The 23,655-nt window shown below is 50.7% G+C and overlaps 1 protein-coding gene across 2 annotated transcripts in view; it reads right to left on the reverse strand.

Moving 5' to 3' along the window:
- ITPKB (inositol-trisphosphate 3-kinase B) overlaps positions 1-23,655 on the reverse strand; it is a 97,215-nt gene that overhangs the window by 58,581 nt on the left and 14,979 nt on the right. The window lies entirely within an intron of this gene.

The following is a 23,655-nucleotide window of genomic DNA, read 5'->3' on the forward strand; positions in this document are numbered from 1 at the left end:
CCCTCACCTAGGACACCCAGCTTCGCCCACTACCCACTCACTAATGCCCTACCTGAGAGTCTTTGGAATTCAATATAATTGGTTAAAATCCTGGCTTTACCAATTACTAGCTGTATGATATGGTCCAATTATTTAATCTCTCTAAGCCTCAGTTGCCTTATCTGTGAAATGGGGATAATAGTTTTGCTCATAGTTTTGCTATGGGATTAAATGAGAATTAGGTTGGCCCACAAAAAGTGCTCCTGGTACCTAGAATTAGATGTAATGGACAACCCTGGCAGGTAGATAGTAACCTTATTCTACTACCCCAAATGCCAGCTCCCACCTCTGACGAGGCCACAGCTGAGAGAGGAAACGGTGGTGGGCCAGGCCCTGCACCTTCTCCTCCGTTTCCTGAGGACATCGTCTTCCAGTTGGAGCATTAGCTGCTCCTGTTTCTCAGGGTCCCTTCAGAGACAAAGTGACCACTAAGATGACCGATTTTCTCCGGAGAAGTCACTGCTGGCATTAGCAGTGAGAAAAACAACACGCAACGCCTTGACATCCAGTGAGGGCTCTGCATAGTTTCTAAGTGCTTCATCACACTTAGTAAGGTCACAGAATCTCAGAGCTGAGACACTGCAGAGGTGACACGGTCCCAGCCTCCCCCTTAGGCTTGAGTCCCCCGTAGGGATTGCAGGGAGCTCGGCACAACCCTTCCCCACTCCCAGGAAACATCCCCAGCACGGATCACACTCAGGGACGCCAGCTTCCTACATAAGGACAGGTGGAGTGTCCCTAATTAAAAAGAGGACACACCCTGACGTTCATTCATCCAGGCTTCTTGGGAACAAACCATACCAGGAACCACTAAACAAACTGGTTCGCTTGAATTTGGAGTGGTAATCATCTGAGAATAATAACCATATAGTTCACTGAACCAGAAAACATGGGCAAGCGTCGACTACAAGTTGGTAGGTCCAGGAGGAAATCCACTGATTCAGGCTACGTGCCTGTCGCAAGGTGGTTAACCTTTCTGCATCTGTTTCTTTGGCTGAGAGATGGCGGAAATAATCACTGTGGGGTGTGATGAAGGATTAACGCATTTAAGGGCACGGTGCAGTGTTTGGCGAATATTCAACAGAGGTGAACTTTCTTTCCCTTTTCTCCACCAGTAAGCAAATCTGAAAAGATCACGAACACACAGTACAGCGAACACGAGAAACAGAATCCCCGCCTTGGAGATGAGCGAGCACAGGAGACAGAGCTCTGGCACGAGCCAGTGAAGGCACCGGTTCCTCTTCTTGGCACCCTCCCTGCTCGGACATCGGGTCCGGGATCCCTTTGCTCCGGTTCTCCAACTCTGCAGTTGACATCTAGCCACTTCCACGCTGAGGGGGAAGCTGAAATGGAGCACATCTCACATGAAGACGGGCTGCACGTGGTTCCCAGCACTCTAATCAGGGCTCAGTCACTTCTCAGCACAACTGCCGGGGCTGGAGGGTGGGTGATTACAGGGGAAGACGCCGGCACCCCGCTCCGGGTGGCATGAGTGAGAGAGACAGAACTCTCAGCATCTTTGCCCAGAACCCTGAGCTCTCCCAGCAAGGGCTGCCCCAGCGAGGCCACGGGTCTCCGGCCTCGCCTGGCACATTGGGCCCCAGCCACGCCCCAGGCCAGGGCCCTTAGCTAGGATTGGTGGTGTCTCCTGGGAGACCACACAGAGGTGGGTGAGGGCCTGAGGGGTTAGGACTGAGGGGCAACGGGCTCTCGAGCCTCCCTTTCCCAAGCCAAGCCCTCAAAGGGAAAAGTAACTTCCAAAGCCGAACCCTAAAAGGAGGGCAGAATTTGGTGATGTGGCCGGTCCTCTGCTACACGTTATCCCCCAAAAGTGCCTTTCCACGTGCATGAAGGCTGAAGCAGCTCCTCAGAGATCATTCCAGGGAAGGGCCCTGTCAGAGTGGGCAAGGACAGCCAGCAACACAAAGGGCCCCAGAGAGGAGCAAACAGCCTCTTGGGACAGTGCTGGTCAAAGCTACCAGGCCCAGAGGCACATGTGTCACACTGCCCCCTCCAGACAGATGGTGTGGCACTGTCCCGCGGCAGGACAGCACCACAGGCTGAAGGGCAGCTTTGGGTTTCTCTGCCCAACCCGTTCAAACCTTGTTTTCTGTTCCCTAAATGTCATGGATGTGACTGTCAAGGGGCCAAGAGGAATCACTCATACTGGACAGTTTCCTAAGGGCAGAAGATCTGTTGAATTTCTGCTTCTGCAGCACCTAGCATGGTGTCTGGCATGGCGTGGATGTTCAGGAAATCTCTGTTGATGTGAAAGATGAGAAAGGTCACTGACTCCTTAAGGCTTCTAAAGCAGCGGTTACAGCTCATTTCTGGACTGCACACGGCTGGCCTCAGGGCAGAGGGGCAAGGCTCGGGATGCTGAATGCATGGGTGACGAGAAACCTCGCTTAACTGAGAATGTGGACGCTCTGAGCTAATTAGAGGAGGAGCGCCTTTCAGAATCATAAGGCTGGAAAGTGCGTGTCTTTTCACTTCATTTTGCCTCTCCCCAAGCTCAGAGCAGGGCCCAACCAAACCACACCTGGAAAGACAGAGGCTCGGGGACAGGTACTGTTCACTCACGTTTGAATGGGTCATAACTCCATAACTCCAGCAGCTGGAGACAAACAGAAAAGACAGACTCCTCCTGCACGTGGCTGATCCCGAAGCTCGGGAGCTGCTGACTGAGGCCAGAGCATCAGGAAGAGGAGAGGCATCATCTGCAGGAGGTTCTGGAAGGCTGCATCCTGGATGGGGCAACCCTCTCCCCGCCAGGCCACTGAGCTCGAGCTCAGCCCTGCACCTGGCTTCTCCTCCCCTGCTGCTGACTCAGCACTCACAGATCTGCTGATAAGCTCCAGGAAGAGCCCTGGGCACCACTCGCTCTGCTATGCTGGTCACAGCTCAGGCCTCTCCAACCTGCCGCACTTACTTGCTTAAAATGAAGAAGATTGAAGCCTGGCAGCTCAAGAAAGAGCTGGAAAACTCATATCAAACCAGGGTCATCTGGAAACTCCAACAAACTGCTGGGGAGGACCCAGGGAGCAGCTGATGGCCAAGGAACAATGCTTTAAGTTTCCCTCGGGTTTCTTGAACTCTCCATGGCCCTGTGGCCTCCTCTCCCCCCGTGGCCTCCTCTCCCCCCAACCATCTTCCATAAAGAACAGGCTTGACTTTCTAACACATTGATAATAAGGGTCTATCAGGCCAAGAGAGAGGGAAAGGTCTCAGCCAAAAGGGAAGCATTCAGTGGGCCATTTGTTTAGTAGGAAAGCTGAGTAGGCGGCCTCCCAGTCACAGTGGCACTGGGACAGAGTAAGGAAAGGTTCAAGGGCAGGATGCCTGGAGGATGACCTCTGAGGGTCTCAGCACCACCAGGCACCCACTGGCTGCTGACCACACTGGTTCCCTAGTCTAACAGCCTATACTGAGAGGCAGGGGAGAGCAGAGTGGTTCAGAGCCCAGACCCCAGAGCCAGGCTGCCTATTTTCACATGCTAGAACTTTCTCTGAGACTTGGGAAGTTACTTAACCTGTGTCTCAGTTTCATCATCTGCAAAACAGATATATTAACAGCCTTACCACCCAGGGCCATCATGAGGATTAAATAAGCCAAGAGACTGAAAACGCCGAGAACAACGCCTGGCCCATAGTAAACCCACAGTAGTTAACTATTATCATCTTTACCGTCAGCTTTCTGAGAACAGTCCTCACTCAGATAGTCTCCGCAGTGCCCAGTGTAGCACGGCCTCATCAATGTAAAACAAAAACAATTAGTACCATTTACCACGTATGCACCATGGAGACTTACATCACTCACTCCCCACATAAGCCCAATGCAGGAAGTATTTTCACAGAAGGTAAATATCTTGCCTAAGATGAAACCAGTAACTGTCCAGGCTGGGATTGAAACTCAGCCTCTGACTACAGAGCCTGCTTCTTCTTCCCACAGGCTACACTGCCTGACTGCTAACCACCACCTGCTCAGCACAGAGCAAGACGGGAACGGAAGCCCAAACAGAAGTCTAGCAAGAGAAGAAGAGAATATAAAAAGAGATGCTGTGGACCTCAGAAGAAATTCACTGTCTCGTAAAGGTCTGTGTCTTTCTCTGGACCTAGGTTTGTCATCATTTGAGCTTTCCCTTGGACTCTGGATTTCAGATCGCACAGGGCATTGCACGGCAGTACACAGTGCCTTCCATTCTTCGTGTGAACACACTTCCAAGAGTTTCAGATACTCTTGGCACTCTGATCAGAAGCCAGCCATGCAGGGTCAGTGTGAGCTCCAGGTGAGGCTCGCTGCTATATTAGCCGGGAACTTCCTGCTTTTGGAAGTACCATTTCTACAGAACAGAAAGTACAATCCCAACAGGAGAATTCCTGTAAGGCTCTGAGGACACTAACATCTTCTAACAAGAGCCCTACTTCGAAAACTTGACTTTCCCCATCTCCTCTAAGGACCTCATCTTTTAAGCGCCACGGAAACATGGGAGACCTGCTCAGTGAACTGTCAGCACGGCAGGGAGTAGAAGAGGTGGGGATTCCGCCCACTGCTGACTGGGCCTGAAATGAGCACACTTCAGGGACCCTCACTAACGTACCCGCTTGTGATGAGAAGGCTCCTGGTCATGAACTGAATGCTTCTCACTGACCTCACAGCATCAGCACCATAGACACTCCCTACTTCTGCAGAACACCCAGTACCAAATAGCCATTTCCTGCTCACCAGCTGCTCCCTTATCAGAAATCTTCCTCCTCCTTCCTCCTCTAACACCCCTGCACACACACCGAGAGGATCAGAAAAAGCAGGAAATGCTTGCCTAAGGCCAGAGAAAATACCAGAGAACAGAAAGAGACAAGAAAACTGCACCAGGTATTTGTTGAGCAGGGCGACTAGTTCCCTAACAGAAAGATCAACTTGAGACTCCCCCTCTATCTCATGACAGTGAGGTACCACGAGTTACCTGCTGCCGTGCTGCCTGTCATCTTCCTGGGGCCTCACTGTATCTCTGTTAAAAAGGCAGGAAACAACAGGCACTGTGCCTAGAGAGAGAAGAGCTGAGGCAGCGACTACACTTACACATAGATAAGAGCATAGATTTAATTCCCATCATTTGGCTCTAAGAAACCCATGGAACAACTGCTCAGTCTCTTTACTGGGCAGGTGGTAATGCAGACCCATTAACAGGGCGCCTTCCCACTTCATCGGTCTAGAACTCTCTAAGACTCGAGCGGAGTAAGAACAGGGAAACCCAGAGCCAGGGAACCTGGGGCCACGTGCTGTGAGCCAGAAAGCAAAGTTAAGGCGAGTCCATCACCAGGAGCCAACAGACGTTGCATTTCAACAGGGGTTTCTTTAGTCCCTGGTATGTTTTGTACTCATCTGTGTAACTGCTCCTTGCCTTAGCTCCCCCCAGTCTCAAGGAACCAGGAGTTAGAATAATTTCATTCCTTTCTAATTAAACATTTTTTCCTCCAGTAGATAATCTACATTGACCCTAACGAGGAAAAATCTGAGCTGGTGAGACTGCAGGAGGTGGTTTATTTTCACAACAGTAAAATATCTAAACCAAATATGCCCTGCGTTTCAGCAGCTTAAACATTGAGGTCTGACAAGGACCCAAGATTCCACTTCGCTTGCCAAGGGCTAAGTGTGTATGTTTAAGTAGGAGAAAGTGATTATGAAGAAACACGGGAATGTCTGAGTAGGTGAAGGGGAAAAGAGGTGCAGACATCTCTAGAAAAATGAGATTGCACACAAAGTCCTATCGCCTAAGCATGAGAAAAAGCGAGGGGCAGCGCCCCTGGGTGTGAAGGTCTGAGCTTCCCTTGAAACCAGCGAAGCCTGCACCAGGGACCCAGGGGGCCAAGCCTGACTTCATTTCCCACTCGAGCTGTTTACAATTAAGCGACGGAGCGCCGGGCCTTCCGCCCTCCGCTCTGGTTCGCCCTGCCAGGGAGGTCGGAAGAGAGCCGGCACTCGGCGAGGCTTGGCCGCCCAGCGGCTCCTCCTCGCGCCCGGCCCCAACCACCCAGCGCGCGCTCCTCCGGGGCGCGCCGCCCGCCGCCCACTCGCGGAAGCCCGCGGCCTGGAAGGGGCCACCGTCTCCCGGCATGCTCGGCGGCGGGGCGCGCGCCCGCGGCGGTCACGTGACGGCAGGGGCGGGTCCGCGCTTCTGCCCGCAGCCGGGTTAAGGGGACCTAACAGGCTCTCCTGGGCGTTTGCTTGGTGCCCTGGCGGTGGGAAAGTCTGGGGTCCGCCACTGCACCGTTTGGGAAGGAATCTCAGTGCCGCTATCTGCCAGCTCCGTGGTCTTGGGAGGATTTATCGAAGTCTCGGTTTCCGCATTTGTAAAATGGGTAGAATAGCTCTTTTGTAGGGATTTTGTGAGAACCGAAAGGGACAATCTAGGTCTGCTGACCTAATTTACTGAGTTAGCAATAACTTGTAATTGGTATTTTATGGCACGCTAAACAGGTTTTTCTAAAGTGTTTGTACTGTTACTATTTATATGACTCATTAGTTGAGCAGTCCCCGTTTTTCATACCGCCAAGTATGTTGAATTCAGCCCACACTGAATTACCGAACTTACCGGCTCTTATGTCTTCCCCATCCCTCTCACACCCCAGGAGCAACAACTTCTGGTCTCACTGTTGGTTAACTTTTGTGTAAGGGCTGATACCCCAAAACCCACAAAGAAACAAAACCCTTCATTTATTCATAAAACACTGTGCCCAACGCCACGGACAGCTTGCGAAGGGTACTGACCGGTTGCGAAGGGTACTAACCAGTTCCGCAAACGAAACCGACAGACTTAAGCTTGTATTTCCCTAGACCTCAAACACTGAGAGGGTCAGGCTCTAATACTATTTATTCACAGCCCAGAGAACCTGGGATAATTCAGTCTTAGGCTGAATTCAATATGTATGAAAAAAGAGGGCTGCTAAACTAAGAGTTTAGAGCAGAATAAACATTAACAGTACAAGCACTTAAGAAAAATCTATTTAGCATGCCATAAAATATCATTTACAAATTATTAACTGTTACAAAATTAGGTCCCCGATGTAATTGTACATGACTAAGAAAGTAATAAAAATGACTTATCTTTTTAAAAATTGTTATATGATCCAGGCTAGCCACACACCCACCCCGCAACAGCCAACATAACTGGTCAAAGTTGTGAGAATTTCCTGTATAAAACTTGTGTGTGCTGATGAAAATGTATGAGACTGGAGAAAAACCCAGCTAGTTTCTTTCCTGGGTCATTATGAAGAACTGAACTGAGCAGGCAACAATGAAAACTGTCTTTCTGGGAGATTTTCTTGGGGAATGCAACATTTTCTCACTCCGCAGAAACAAACAGAAAAAGACCTTGACCAAAGCACTGGAGATAAAAATGACGTGGGGAAAGAGAGTTTACAGTGGCTTGAAACAAAGCAGTGCATCATTTTGGCAACTCTACAGGAAGGCTTTTTTCAGGGATCACTGGCTACTTAAACAGTAAGTGATGGACGTTCAACAATGCAGTGCCCAGTCTAGGAGTAAGAGGCTTTCGCCTCCTCAGCTGATACGGGAAGAACTGTGACTTCACACAGTTTCAGCTTCATTTGAAATCTTGTGCTGGAATGAACTTTCTTAAAGTTGTAGGCTCTCTTGCACTGTGAAAAAACTCCTCAAAACTTAGAACTGGAAGGGAGAACTACTGGCAAAATCGTGTGTGTGCTTTTTAGAAGAATCACAGCATTGCTCCTGCTTGGTTAAAAGTGCTAAATGTTCAGAGGTGAGTTCCAGAATACGCAGGAAACAAAAAAAGTACCAGTAACTATGGTAGAACCAGGTCCATAGGTTCCCCACACTCAGGCCACTCTCCCACACAGCAAAATCATCCTAAAATTTTGTAAAATATTTAGGGGCTGATTCCTTTATCACTTGCCCCACATTTTACGTAAACATTCTGACGGCCAGTGGGAGGGAAGAGATCCCAGAAACATAAAATCGGGATTGAAGATTCTGATTCTCTCCCTCCTGCCCCAAGTCCTGTCAATTTCCTGGGTCGAATCCAAATACTGAGAAGCAGCTGTGTGCACACGTATGCACACGTACCTTCAACCTCCAACCAGAAAGACTTGTATCTGTGACTGTCTCCGTCCCACTGCAGGAGGCTGGGCTGGCCTGGACAGTTGGAGGCCCAGCTGGTGACTGTGGGCATCTCCCCTCCAGCTAACACCAAATTACACTGGGACTTTTCTCCTGACCCCTGAGAACAGATCTCTGAGACCCGAGTCATTCCCTTCAGCTCCCTCTCAGGCAGGTCATTTGAGGAATTAGAAAAGTCCCTGGGAACTGAAGCAAAGCCTCTTAACCAAGCAGGCCCAGAGGTGCTGGGAAAGCACTCTGATGAACCCGAAGAAATTTTCCTCCCCCTCTTCCAACTCCCAAGGACCCATCTGCTCACAAAAACATCAATGCAACCAGCCCGTTCTCTCATGTCCCAAGCTGCTAAAGGCGAAGGGTCAGCAGGCAAAGGCTAATAGCTGCTGGGAGTTGCCAGGAACATCTGGGCAGATGTTCCCCTCCCCCTTCCTGTGATAGGAATGTCAAAAAGCATTCGGAACCCATCTCCACCCCCAAAACCCTAAAAGATTTCAATAGTTTCAGAGGCACTACAAAATTTTGAAAGAATAAGATAAAAGAACATGGTATCACAAAGTTGAACTCAACCCTGGAAAATAACAAACAACACAAAACAAACAAACCAACAAACCAGATAGTAAAACCCTTCGGGCTGGACAGTTGCTTCCTCCAAGTACATACAAGAGGCTCTCCTTTGCCCACTTCAAATCCCAGGTTCCTTGACCGGAAACTTTCTGGAACTTGGACTTTCTGAGCTAAAAAGGGACCTCAGAGATCAACAAGTCTTTGGGTTCTAAACCTGCAGACTGTGGAATGAAGTTGAGGTGGGCTTCTAGCTGCACACGTCCTTAAAGAGCATGCAAAATGGTTTTTGAAATGTGCATTTTTCCAGGGAAAGGGTACACTGCTTTCAACCACTTTCCAAAAGCACAAGACGCAAAAAGGGGTTAAAAACCACCGATTTAGTCCAACTCCTGGACTTCAAAGACCCAGAAACTCAACTGAGTGCTCCAGGTGACAGAGCAAATTACAAGCCACCTTCTAAAGCTGGTTGGGCCTGTGGGAGGGGAGGACACCGCATGCGCTAACAGGCTCTTTCCCTTTCTAATTACAAGGATTCCGTGAAGTCTACAGCCGCCACTCTGTCTGGCTTTCTGGGCCTGGGTGTGTCGGTCGCCACTCGGTTGCCAAGGTGTACAGATGGCCCGGGGGGCTGGGGATGGCTGGATATGGCCAGCCGCCAGCTAGCCAGCACCCAGGCACCAGCTCTCCACCAAAATGCCTCCTGGGAGTTCAAAAGGGGGTTTTCAAAAAACAGGGTGAGACACAGTTCAGTCCTCCAAGGACCCATCACCAAGGTTGGCTGCATAAGAAAAATCAGTAAAAATCATTGCCCTCAAGTACCACATGGTCCCTATTTCCAGACCAGGACAATTAAGAACAGTTTCACACGGGGGAAAAAAAAGAGAGAGATTAGAATAAATCGGAATGAAACACTGTTGCAAAATAAAGTATGCTTTTCAGAGAAAACCACAGAATAGAAAGACATTTGTAAATAATATACTGATCACTTACTATAGAAAAATGCTATCAACACGGGCCATTAATACCGCAATTCAATTACATGGTTGCTCAATGGGGACAAGCAGCCAGTTTGCATAATTAAAGGCATCATCACAAGGAAACATGTAGGGTCTCACTTTAACTAAAGAATTACAAATTAAAATTTTAGGGGAAAAAAAATTTTAAGGGACAATTAGACAATACCAAACTAGAAAGAAAACCCACTGGTGACAGGGAAGCCAGAGCATTTAGACCTTGCAGATGACCCTGAATTGGTTCAGTTTTTCCAGAGGGTAAGGCGGAAAGATGACACAGCCATATGTTCTTGGGCTCTGACCGACAATACCACTAAGAGGAACATTTTCCAAATTAGTTACTAAAGGGAGTAGACAGAGGGTAATTTTTACGAAAATGCTCATTGCTGCTACAGTAAAGGCATGACCGTGTAAATTACATAGCGGTTCAAAGCTGAGACTCAGGAATCAGGCTGCAGTACCTTTCTAGATACTGTGTGCCTCAGTTTCCTCATCTGAAAATAGGCTGCTATGAGGATTAAGTAAAATAATCCATAGAAAACACTTAGAACAGTGCCTGCTCTACAGTAAGTACTTGATAAAAGTTAGGTGCTATCACTATTATATTCACTTAAAATGACAAGCAGATGACCCCATGTCAATTCATGAAAATGAAAATGTGAGATGACATTAAAATGATAAAATCGAAAGATAAAACTATCAATACTACAATCAGATTACACGTATGTAAAACAAAACTATGCAGCTTATCGAAGTACACTCAGAATGAGTGAAATCACTCGTTTGATCATGGTTATCGTTAGAGTCTTTCTCCCTAATGTTTATGTTAAAAATAAAAAAGAACAAAGGAAATAATCAACACTGCCTCAAACGCTTTGCAGGATGAGGCAGGGAACAGAGCAAGGGACCTGATATTGTTTGGGTGTCTACATCCGCCCTGAAGGAACCCAGCAAAACGTGTGCTGGGTGAAGCTTTCCAGGAGTAAACACGTACTAATGGTTTTAAGTCACTTCCAGGCCACAGGCGGACTTGGGCACAAGCTTGTGACACATTCTGTTCAGCGAGACGGGGCTATCTGCCAGCCATCTTCTGAGAAAGATGCCTCAGACACAAGGAAGAGTCATCCCCCTTTTCCCTCCACACAGGACACTTGGACCTGCACCAGCCGTCCTGCCACCCAGAGAAGAGGGGCATCACCGTGCTGTGGGGACGGAGCAGATCGATGCAAAGGACATGAGGGACTCTGCTGCTCTAGTGAATTACCCAGCCCTGCAGCTGCCTATGCTGGAGCTAATTAATTAAGGTGAAACGTTGTATTTTCCTTACTGTTCAAGCCCGCAGAATTGCAGTTTTCTGATACTTGCAGCGAGAGCATCTTAACTAATGAGGCAGGGAGCCTGTGCAGCCCCCTCGAAGCCCCGGGCCCTGCGGATTCTGCCAGGAGGCCTCATTGTAGCCCATCCCGGGAGAGAGGTCAGGGGAGGTGGAAGAAGAGAAGACACTGGCTTTTCTATCCCCATCTTACAAAAGAGGCCTAAGGACAACTCCAGGTGGCACAGTAAGCAGGTGACAGCACTGGGCAGCAGAGCCCCAGACGTCTGGCCCCTTAAGAGGGGACCTCCAGAGGCCTCCTGGCCTCCAACGCTCATTTCTGGATTCACACATTTCACAAAGCCTAGGACAAAACTGCCCTCTGGAGTAGGGCTGCCAGGAAAAGTACAGGACATCCAGCTAAGTTTGAGTCAGATAAAGAACGGTAACTTTTTAGTATAAGTATATCCCATATGTGAGGCTTCCATGCCTCTGCTCCAGCTCTCCCCCCTCTTCCAGGCATCAGATTAGGAACAAAGGCCTTCGTCTGCACACTGGACATGGAGATGGCCCCCCTGACCCCCGGTCGTCATCTGGGCTGCCCTGGGTGTGTCTGGCCCATGGGTAGGAGGATGGTCTGCGTCTGGCCTCACGAGGTCTCCGATGAGTCTGGGAAGGTCTGATGAGCATGATATAGTAACAGACAAGAAGCGGCTGAGCTTCAAATGCAGGGATGGGGCAGGCGTTGCTATGGTCCTGGGAGGTCTGGCAGCTATGCAGCAGGCGGTAGAGGACCTGGAGAAACACAGAGGCTCCTGACCTCCAACTTCCCCCAGAAGAGCTTCACTGATGAAGCAGAAACTTCCCTGAGCCTGCCCTGTCTGAATATGACTCCCCTGCCTCTGGGCAGCGCCGGTACACTGTCTATAGACTCACCTCATCTGTGGTCACGTCGGCCGCATGGTCTCTCTCCAGCAGGCCATGTCTTACGGCACAGTCCCCCAGGCCGAGCACGAGGTGTGTGTAATTTGCTTGGTGTGACACTATCTACACCTGCTCACAGACAATCCCTTAATACAGCTTGCCGATGAGAGGGGAGCCTCATTTCCTGGAACCTGGCTTTATGGTTCCTGTCTGGTATCCCTCCAGTGTCCTGCCCAGGCCAGTACTGGCCCAGAACTGGCACACAGTAAGAGCCTGTGAAGAAACAGCTCACCGACTAAGGAAGATCTGACTGACTGACTGAAAACTCCAGCCACGTTCCAGCGACAGACAGATCTCCCTTCCCCTCCCCTCTCTCTTCTCTTCCCCGTTTGCTGCTTCCTGTAGAAGCTGCTGTGCCAACAGGTATTGTTAGAAAAGTTTGAGGCTGGTGACCATGACCTTCAGAAGGACAGAGGGAGAAAACACATGGAATCTCCTACATTCACAGTGATCCCTTTTAATTACTTGTCTGTTTTCCTTCCAGAAACGGGAAGGAGAGCTAAACAGAAATGGCAGGTAAGAATGCTATATAATTTGCAGGGCCCAGGGCAAAGTGAAAACAGTAGCACCTGTTGTTCAAAATGCAGGGAAAAGGGCCAGGAAAGGTAGTAAAATATAAAACTTTTTTTCTTTCTTCCACAGTCTCTCTTTCTCTACCGGAGGTAGTGTTGATTCTCTGCTGTTTAACATCTCTGGGCTAATGCAGACCCTCACGGGACCCAGGCGTCTCACCCCATGACTCTGGCCACTCAAGGGGGCTGCTGGGTCCCCTCCCACCAGCCGCCAGGTCAGGGGCAGAGAGGTCTCCTCTCCCCACAGGCTCGCCTGCCCCAGGATGGGAGCACCCAAAGGATCACAACCTCCGTGTGGGACACCCTTGGTACCTGGATGGGGAGGGAGAGTGAGGCTCGACCCAATAAGTTGTCGCTTTGCGGCGTTGCCAGCCTGGGGTGGGGATGGCCACCACGCCCCACCTTGCGACACCAGTGGCATAGACCCTGGCCCTCCCTGACCCCTCCCCCAGACCCCTGGTGCGACGTCAGCAATTGCTGGGGGGTGGGGAAAGGAGGCAGGTGGTGCCCCAGCCCAGGGGACCCAGGCTCCATTGTCTCACAGGACTTCATTTACAAAACACAACTCAAAGACAGAATTATTAAGAATTTCAAGATGGTGACTGCAGAGCATTAAGCCCAAGGGTGGGGACTTTGCAGGGACCACGGGGCCCTGTGTGACTGCACCGCTCACGCACCCATGAAGCCGGCCCTGAGGTAACAGTGCTGATTCAGAGAAGATGGAATGAAAATGTAAAATAGATAGCTAGTGGGAAGCACCCGCATAGCACAGGGAGATCAGCGCGGTGCTTTGTGACCACCTAGAGGGGTGGGATAGGGAGGGTGGGAGGGAGATGCAAGAGGGAGGGGATATGGGGATATATGTATATGTATAGCTGATTCACTTTGTTATACAGTGGAAACTAACACAACATTGTAAAGCAATTATACTCCAATAAAGATGTTAAAAAATAAATAAATGACCAAAACCAAAAAATATATATATGAGGCCCATAGCCGGCTCAAGCTAGCAAGGTGTTTGCCTAATATCCCACCCCTGTCTTCTCCCCACCTCTCCAAAATCCTTTGGCTGTGACTGGTGTCCTTCTGAGATGCTGCCCAAGTAACTAATTCCTTGCAGTGGTTCCTAACCAGACACAGTATGTGGCCTGGCCCCAGGGGGTGTCTGGAAGGGGAGGTGCACAGTGGACAGGGGAGTTACTACTGGCAAATACTGCCCAGTGGTGGAAAATACTAGATGGCCAGCAGTGTGCTGGCAGTCCCAAACTATGAGACGGGTCCTACCCAGCATATGCCAGCAACGCCCCAGGAAGAAAAACCACGCAGGGGAATTTCGAGTCACCGAAGCTTCAGTGGAAGCTGCCCTTCCGGACCTCCTCTCCCTTGTCATGGAGGCGACAACAGAAATAGCTCAGGAGTCCGTTGTCTCTTCCAGGTTTGAGCTGAACTGCTGGGGTGTCTGCCAGTACTTAGCATCCCTCACACACCACGCCGGTCCCTGGCCCCAAGGCCCCACGTGAAGGGCGAGAAAGAGGGGTTTCACAGCAGGCTGGGGCCATGTGGGGCCCCAAGTCAGTTAGCAGGAGCTTGAGCGTGAGGTTAATCATTCTTCTAGACGCCCTTCGTTCCCTTCCACTCTCCTCCCAAGCAAACCCTGCAATGCCCTCGCGGGGAGAGTCCCCCAGCCCCTGGGACTGGGAGGAGGGCTTCAGGAAATCTCCCTGCGGTGGCTACAGTGAGCCAAGCCAGGGTGGAAACTTAGCAAGAGTGAGATAATCGCTGAGTTTTATATATAGCACCTGTGTCTTCCGGAGACCTCAGAGCGGGGAAGGACAGGTTTAACCACCTTCCACCTCCCCAGGGGTGGGTAGGGCTCACCAGGAAGCAGCCCTTCTCGGAGCCCTGCTGGGAGGGGTCGGGCCCTTGTGGGGTCCACAGCAGTCTGGGTCCCCTGCACTCTTGATCTCTGTGGGCACAGTGCCAATCCGAGGATGAGTGAAGGGTTAGCAAGAGTTCACAGCTTCCCCACACTAAGTGGGCAACTGAGAAAGACGGCAAAGGCAGCTGGGCTACAGGCCTCCTCTGCCCAAACAGGTCCCCAGAGCCCGTGCACTTGCAAACAGCTCCTGCTCGGCTACCTGCAGCATGCCCACTTTACAGCCGAGAAAAAGATGTTGAAGGGATGCTGGTCCTGACTGGGGAGGCCTGGCCTGGGCGGAGGGGGAGCTGGCCTGGCCCTGGCCCTGCACCCCACAGGCCCACCTGTCTGTTCCCGTCTGGTCCTGCATAACCTGCTGAGGGGCACCATCGGCTTTGATGCTCTCAGAGGGAGAAAGCACAGGACAGGCTGGGGGTGTGAAAAATGGAAGGGAGCCACCGTGCATCACGGAGCACCCTGGGGTATCCGACAGCAGAGGGAGGAAGCCCGTGCAACCCAGGTTAGGCAGCTGTCAGCAAACCGCAGGACGGTCAGGAACGCTACCCCACTGCACACCTGGCATCGCAGCCCTCCCTTGGGTACAGGCAGCCCACGCGCCCCTACAGCTGCACACACGGGCGCACACACACTCACACTCACGCTCACACTCACACACGCTCCAGCAAGACCCCAGAGGTAAGGAGACTCTGGACCTAGCTTGCTGTTCTCAGCTCTTCTGGTGCCTGGAGTCCCTACCTCCAAGTTCCCAGATTGTGACTCATCCTGTCTCCCTGTGGGTCGATGCCTGTGTGTCGCCCCCGCCCTCCCCATTTCTGTCCACCTCACTTGCCCTGTCTCCCTACACGCCACGGGGAGAAACAGTTTGGAAACAGAGTGGAAACCAGGTTTGGAGAGAGCACTTCATTGGGGAGGGAAGTGGCCAACGATTGCTATCTTTATTTCTATTTTTCTAAGACCTCTGTGCCCCCTCTGCCTAGGGGTGACAAGGACTGCATCCTCCCCACAGGTTTCCGGTTTTTTCCCATTTTAGATCCACTGCAGCCAGTCTCTGTCTCTATCTCCTCACCCCAGGGCCTGGGACAGAGGCGCGGTCTGAGCGAGTTTCCAGCAAGGAAAATGCTCCTGGGTTATTTATAAGGCATCGGTTGAGACTTTCTAAAATCATCCCAAATGCTCTCAGTGGCTCCTGCTCTCATCCAGGGCTTCCTTCTGTCTCTGAACAGCCCCATAAATTTACAGTCCACAAAGGACACCATCTTGCTACTTGGCTCGGGCTTGAAAGCTGTTCTACTTACTACAGGACCAGCCAGGGAAAGCCTCCTGGGTGGGTGTTGAGATAACTACCAGTGTCCTGAACAACTACACCCACTTCCATAAAACAACCTACGGCATCCAGGTCTTGTTTTCTCCACTCCTTCCTCCCACTCCCACCCCCAACGTCCAAACCCTAAAATGAGGGCCTGTGACTTGGTCCTAACCCACAAGGACCTCTCTGGCTTATTCAGAGTATTAAAATTTTTTGGAATCTTAATAGTTTAATTTTCTCTTTTTGCTCAGCGATTTCACACTGGCTTTGGCAATAGGCCATCACTGAAAGCCAAGCTAGGAGGCCCTCAAAGAGAGGATGAGGTGTCCGTGGTCACGCATCCCAGGTGAAGACCTTTGACACCTGTGGTAGACGTGAGTGCTGTCTCCAGCACACTTCCGGTTCTTTCCCCGGGCACGTGGTAGGACCCGAATCCCCTGCCGCCTTAAAGTTGAGGACATGAGACTCGCTTGGCCAATTAAATATGAGCAGAAGTGATAGATGCTACTTCTGGGCTGAAGCTCTACGAGCCAGGATGGGATACGCCACATTCTCGTTCCCTCTGCCCTGGTGCCCAGCAGTATTCCAGACAGTGGCTGCACCACCAGCCTGGGTCACAGTGAAGACGACAAGCAGTAGAGCCCACAGCTGACCCAGATCAGGCAGGAGGCATGAGCAAGAAACAAACGTTTGATGTTTTAAACCGCTGACTGCGAGGTTGTTATGCAACAAAACCTAGCTCATCCTGACTGATACAACACCTTGGATTGAAAGTAAGAATTATACGGCTGCTGTGAACACAGCCTGATGCTGAGGAAACAAGACAACATCAAGAGAGGGAAGTGAAGGGTCTAGAGTGAACGGTCATCCCTTAAACCCGCCTTGTCTTCTCACGCTTTCATGCTTTTGTGCCTGTGGGTCCTTCTACTACGAATATCCTTCCCCTTTCTCCACCTAAGTGAATTCCTCCAAAATTGAACTCAAACAGCACTATCTTGGAGACTTCTCTTCCCGATGACCCCAGACAGAGTGGCATCTGTCCTCTGCTTCCGACAGGACTCTGCATGGACTTATCGTTCTAAACACATGGATACTGTGCTAAGCACTTATTACCTGGGTAGGCAGTATAGAGCCATGGTTACTAGGACAAGCTCTAGAGCAGTGGCTCAACCAGAGGTGAATTGCCCCTCGGAGGACATTTGGCAATGGCTGAAGATATTTTGGGTTGACACAACCTGAGGGAGTGCTATTGGTCAGGGATACTGTTAAACACCCTACAGTGCACAGAACAGTCCCCCAAACTATATATATATATATCTGGCCCCAAATGTCAATAGTGCCAAAGTTGAGAAAACTTATTCTAGAATAAGAATGTCTGGATTCATACTCTGACTCTTCTACTACTGTGATTTTAGGCAGGCCACTTAACTCCTCATTCAATGCCCACCACATAATAAATGCGTAATAGGGACTTCCCTGGCAGTCCAGTGGTTAAGACTCCGAGCTTCCACTGCAGGGAGCACGGGTTCGATCCCTGGTCAGGGGACTAAGTTCCCACATGCTGCGTGGCATGGTCATAAAAACCAAAAGACAAAACAAAACAAAAAAATGAAATAAATAAACGCATGATAGATGTTAGGTATTGTCAATTGCCTCCTCGATTGAACTGAAAATTCCTAGAGGGTAGGAACTAAGCTTCACTAATATACAGATCCCTACCTGTCAGCACAACTTGGATGCAGTCAGCACACAATAAATGTTTGTGGGCCGTAGGAATAAAGAGTTAGTTCACCCTTCCCTGAAAGTTAGCTAGTTGCAAATAGTAGATAAAACCCTCCGCCTGGTCCCAAGAAAACCAAGTCTCTGCATTTAGCAAAACCTCTGCTGGTTTTAATGTTAAGTATTTTATTACTTCTAGTTCATTGCAAAGTACTAATGCAAGTATAGTAACTCTCATTATCCAGAATATTTAAGAAATGAGGTCAACACACACACCATCCTGGAAGAATGCAAGTTCATGGGAAATGAGTTTTATAACAGTGATGCTATCTGGAGAAGTGACTTGAATCAAAATGAACTTCTCACCAATAGCCATAATACGTTTGATTTATTCAACCTCAAACCAAGTGCAAATATAAAATTTTAATTTGAACGAGGAACGTAACGAGAGTTTTTTTTTCTTTCTTAACTCTATTGAACAAGTTCAAACCAGAAATAAACCTAGATTTTCAAAAAGTACCAAACCAGAAAAGTATTCTGAACCAAACCGTCATGTGATTCAGCTCTATGTTTGGTCTTGGACCCAATCAAATGACCACTACAATGTGCTGGAATATTCTAACGGGCCACGGGGAAAAGCCCGTGACCATCTACGTTCAGGAGACTATCTCCACCGCCCGGGCCGGGCTCAAGGGACACTCCTCTGCTCTTTTTCCGAAACTCCTCTAAGCCCACACAGAAAACAAGTCGTTCTTTATGATAGATTGTTTGTACAATTTCACCAAAGGAGATTTTGCAAATATTATACTTCATTATACCGAGGGAGAAACAACCATGTCTTTTCATTTATGACTCACTGACGCTAAGATCAAGGATGCTTATTTCATGCGCTGTAAAGTCCCATATACATCATTAGGCAGAAGAACAAAAATAAATACATTCTTAAGCAGATGTCATCTACCCTGCTTCCCAGTGGAGACCAAACCCTCCAGCAGGCCCTCAAACTGGTAGCAATTCCATTAACACTCAAGACCACTTCCGGCTGCCCCTACTCCTGACACAGGAGGCAAGAGGAGAAAAATCAACAACACTGCCAAGCAGCGGAGGCTGAGAGGGTGCGAGTCAGTGCACCCTGAAAAGTGACTTCAGTGCACCCTGAAAAGTGACTTCAGCCACCACTGTCCTTAGCCGTTTTAAATGACACAGACACATTTTTTGTTTAATTAACATAAAAAGGGAAGCACTGCTGGGACCTTCAGCATGACCCTGTTGCAAAACTAAACCGCACAGCACAGGCCCCGCTGAGGAGACGCAGAGGAAAGGAGCATCGGGGGGCCGGGGGCCTGCTGGGCCGCAGCCTTCCAGGAGGCCCAGAGGGGGCACGGAGACACTCGACAGTTCTTCCTTTGTTTTTCCTTTTATTTCCAGGCCCAACGACACCTTTCCTTAAATATAGCACCCATGAGTCAGCCTGGGCGGGATCCTGAGGACACAAGAGCTGACGGTGTGTGGGTGCGGACGCCCGGGACCTCCCTCCTGCACACCGCGGTCCCGCCAAGGAGGCGCTGCTCTAGGTCACCACGCTATTTTGGAGTCAGAGAAGCTTGGGGGCATGAAGGGACCTCAGAGACGACCAATCACCCCCAACCTGAAGCCCTGAGAGGGGAAGCTCATGCGGGGGCGGGGTACCAATGCCCAAGGCTTTTGACCCCTGCCCATGGTTTCACAGCAGCTCTGTGGAATTTTTTTATTTTTCTAAGTCAGGTGATTTCACCGAAGAGGGTATACAGATGGCAAATAAGCACATGGGAAGATGTTGAACACCATCAGGCCACAAAGAGACAGCCCTGCATAGCTATCAGAGTGGCTAGAATAAAAACTAGTACCACCACCACGTGCTGGCGAGGATGCGGGGAAACGGCATCACTGCTGGTGGGAACGTACAAGGGTGTGGGCACTCTGGAAACAGCTTTGCAGTTTCTTTTAAAAACGTAATAAATATGCAACAGCCTATGGCCCAGCGCCTGCATTCCTGGACATTCAGCTCAGAGAAATGAGAGCTTATGGTCTCATAAACACATGTACGTGAAGGTTCGCAGCAGCTCTATCTAAAGAACCAAAAACTGGAAACCACCTAGATGTCCCCTCCTAAAAGTGAGACTTTCTTCAGAGTCTCAGAAGGCCACGCCGAGGCTGAGAATCCCAACTGACAAGCTGAGGGACCCCGTGAGAGGCTGGCGGTCCCTCCGCCCCGGCCTGCCTTTGCCCTGTGGCACTGCTCGCTGCCCCACGTGGCCCCTACATGGTGCTCAGCGGAGGTCACCTTCACGTGGTGACGGTGCTGTGCTCCTCTCTAAGGAGACGCACGGCATCCTCGGAGCTCACACCCTCAGGTCTCAGCTCTGCCCACTGAGGCTATGCACAGAAAAGTCTCTTCTTGTAGGTCAGGAGCCCCAAGGCAACCATCCTATGGGAAGCCTGGGCCTCCCGGCCACCTGCCCCTTTGGAATAAACTTCCTCCCTTAGCTCATCCAGTGTCTCCTAATTTATCTGAAGTCTGTAGGCAGGTGATGCAACCTGATGCACCCACTTCCAAGTGAGGTGCTAATACTGCGTTTGAAATATAAACCCAGGACAGGCTTTCACCTGTGCCATTTGAAAGGAGCCAGAATGCCTGGGGCTGTGCCGTATAACTGAATCCAGGGACCCATGAAACGAAGAGACCCGTGACGCCCCTCTGGGTGGCCTGAGGAAACGGGACACGTACAAATCATTGCTCTGCGGAGACCCCTGTCCTCGGGCAGCACTGCTCTCTCTCTCCTATGGGAGGGGGCAGGCGAGTCCCCAGGGCCCCTGGGGGCTGCAGGACGAATGCCTGATGCCCTCCCCTCCCGCCACGGTGAGGGGCTCACAGCCCAGCTCTGTCCGAGCAGTGAGGAGCTTTCACTTTTCACTGCCCTTTTGGGTTAGGAGTTCTCCACTTTTCCACTCCACCAGGCCAGGGGCCGAGAGGCAGCTCCAGAAGCTCGCTTCTGCTGCGGTTCCATCTGCCGATCTGTGTTTCCGTACAAAGGCCCATTGATTTAGAAGGAAAAGAATCCCCTCTCAGTTCCACCCCTGTGAACAGAAAACTGATCTTGCACCAGACTAAAATGCTACTCCAAGGCAACCATGTGAAGGCAACTCTCCTGCCCCCCTCCAGATGTAATATGTCCACGGCAACAAGCAACTCTAGTTCCCTCAACCATCTCCAAGGCCTGTGGTGCAGACCGCTCGTCAGCCCAGCATCTTCCTCTGCACTCAGTACAATTAGTCCCCATATTCCTAAAGCACGGAGCCCAGAACTACACTCAGCATCCCTCTGCACAGAGCTCCATCCCCTTCCTCTCTCCTCCAGGTGACAGACAACGGAAGGAGCAGGGAGCTGGGAGATACCCATGAGCTCAGATTGCAGCCCTGCCGATGCCCAGCTGTGCCCCTGGGACTGGCAACCTCATCTGCCTGATCCCTAGTCTGCTCGCTGTAAAAGGAGGAAGGTAATATACACCTTACAGAAATTGAATGACGTAACTTATGGAACGTGCCTGGCACAGAACAGATACTTCTGAAATCCTAGCCACTGTTATTTGATTATTGTTGTGCGGCCTAAGACTGCTGGGCGTTTGTAACAGCTGCACGGCCAGCTAATGCACGCTGAATTTTTGTTAACATTATAACTCGAATTTCATAAGAAATTCATAAGAAATTTCATAAGAATTATTGCTGAATTTCATAAGAAATATTGCTGAGCTGGATCCCCTCCATCCCATCCTTCATGCAGCTGACTTTGCAAAACCTCTACTCAGGACTTACATCCTCTTTTACAATACCTGGTCATGGAGTCATACTGAACTATTTTCTGAAATTCTTGAAATCTTATGTCCAAAGTCAGTGTAACAGGTCTGCAAACCATGGTCGGAGGTCAAGCTAATGATCCCCAGCAGTGTGCCACCTGGGACATTCAGGGCACTTCCCGCCAGGCTCACCCCCATCGACCCTTAGGGCCAGCTCCCTTCCTCTGCAGCTCCTGGTGAGACACTCCTGCCTTCCCCTGGGGATGTGGTACTTGAGGCCAATGGTGACAGATCAGAAAATCTAGGCCAGTGCAGAATGCCAAAGAAAGGATGCCAGGAAGAACCTCTGACCTGCAAGACTGTTCAGCTTCTCAGCGTGAACCAGCAGCCGGCCCACAGTGAGGGGGCAGGCGGCTCTCCGGAGGGAGCGGGCTGATTTTTGATGTGCAGCGTGATACCGCAATGTAAACAGCATCCCAGATGCTGCTCCATATGGCTTTAGCCTGGGATGGAAACTAATTACCGTCCTGTGTATATTTCCAGGTCCGGGCAATAGGGAGTTACTGTCCTGTGCACTCACTCTCCAGACCGCCTCTGAGGTCGAGGCTGCCACATACTAACAAGTTCCTTTCGTGGTTTCATTCCTTCCAGACATCAGCCCCTCCATCCCTGCAAAGGACAGGAGGAGACTGGGGCTCGGGGGAGGGGGGATGTTAGCACAGGCCAGCCCTGAGACCCATCTCTCCAGAAAGGTGCGTGGCCCAGTAACGTCACGTGAAGGACCCAACAGTTTAGGGCCTGGAAACTCTGCCCGGATGCCTAGTGGCCGTCTTGGGGTGGGAAGGTGAGCGTGGACCAGCGGCAGACAGGAAGGATGCGAACCCCAAGGGTGCACACCACAGGCTGCCACCCCATATTACAGCCAAGAAGGAAAGAGGGATTTCCACATCACACATCGAGTGTGCAGCAAAGTAGAAGCCCGTGTTTGGCAGGCAGGGCGCCCAAGACTATGGTGATGTCTGGCCCCGGAACAGTCTGTGCTGCTCGGCGGGGACTTGTGGCCACAGAGCCCCAGCTCCCGCCAGGGTCTGCACAGACTCCCACAGGCCCTCCTGGAACTCCGAAGCATGCTGGTATGCCCAGGTCAGCCCAGCTGAGCCCGGCCGCCTGACTGCGTTCTCCCTCCGTACCACCGTCCACCCTCCCAGCCCTGAGAACAGGCCAGCAGGCCGGGTCTGCTCAGCCAGGACAAAGGCAAAAAGCAGCCGTGTGGCTAGGAAGCGCTGCGCAGGCTCTCCTTTGCTCACTCTCCTTTGGGGTGTGCAAAGCGTGCTGCGGAGACCACCAGCCTCAAGACCTCAACTGGGTCTGCAGTGGAAGAAAGCAACTCCTTATCCTAAGAAAGAGAATAAGAAACATCTTCATAAGCCTGTGTCCAGCCCGCCACCAGACACGGCACAGGAAAGCAATGAAGGCCAGTGAAATCACGTACAAGTTCAAAGACCTCCCTGGCAGGAAGAGCCACAGCTACACAAAGCGGTGATGTTTCTCATACACATGTATATATATTTCATTCTCTCTCTTAAGAGCAATGGTGACTCTAAAAGACACACCAAGAAAGCAGAGGCGTGAGGGGAGGGGAGAGAAGAGATGGAGGCTTCCTCACCTGCAAAGGCTGGGCCTCCCGGGCCTGGGTGACCTCAGCCAGTTTCCACCTCCAAAACAGAATAAAAAGAGGCTGGTCCCCGGTGAGTAACCTGACACCTCTTGCCAAGCTACTGAATAAAATGGATTGTTTTTTAAACATTAAGCTCTGAGCCCTGGTGACAAAGTGAGGCCTCTCCTGCAACTGAGAAACCTTCTTGGAAAAATAAGTCCTGCTGCCTATTTTGTCATCATCCTTGACAAGTAACTGCACTTTGGGATGAGGTGGCTGAGGCCACTCAGTGAAGGCAAGTTAGCGTCACAACTGGGGGGTGCAGGTGCAGAAGAAGGGCTGCCTCTATCCCTGCCTGTTCTGTGCCAGGTCCTCGGGCCGCACGGTCTCAGTTCATCTTCACAACAGCGCGTGACAGAGGATTGTCACCCTCACATGGGAAATGAAGAAACCAAGGCTCAAAGAACTGAAGTCCCTGCCGAGGTCTGGGACGGAGTGAGGGCGTGGCTTCAGGTGTGGCTGGCCGGAGCCCCCTCTCCAGCAGACCCTCTCACTTCCTCCCC

The sequence above is a fragment of the Globicephala melas genome, chromosome 1 (assembly GCF_963455315.2).
Source record: "Globicephala melas chromosome 1, mGloMel1.2, whole genome shotgun sequence".
Classification (NCBI taxonomy): Eukaryota; Metazoa; Chordata; class Mammalia; order Artiodactyla; family Delphinidae; genus Globicephala; species Globicephala melas.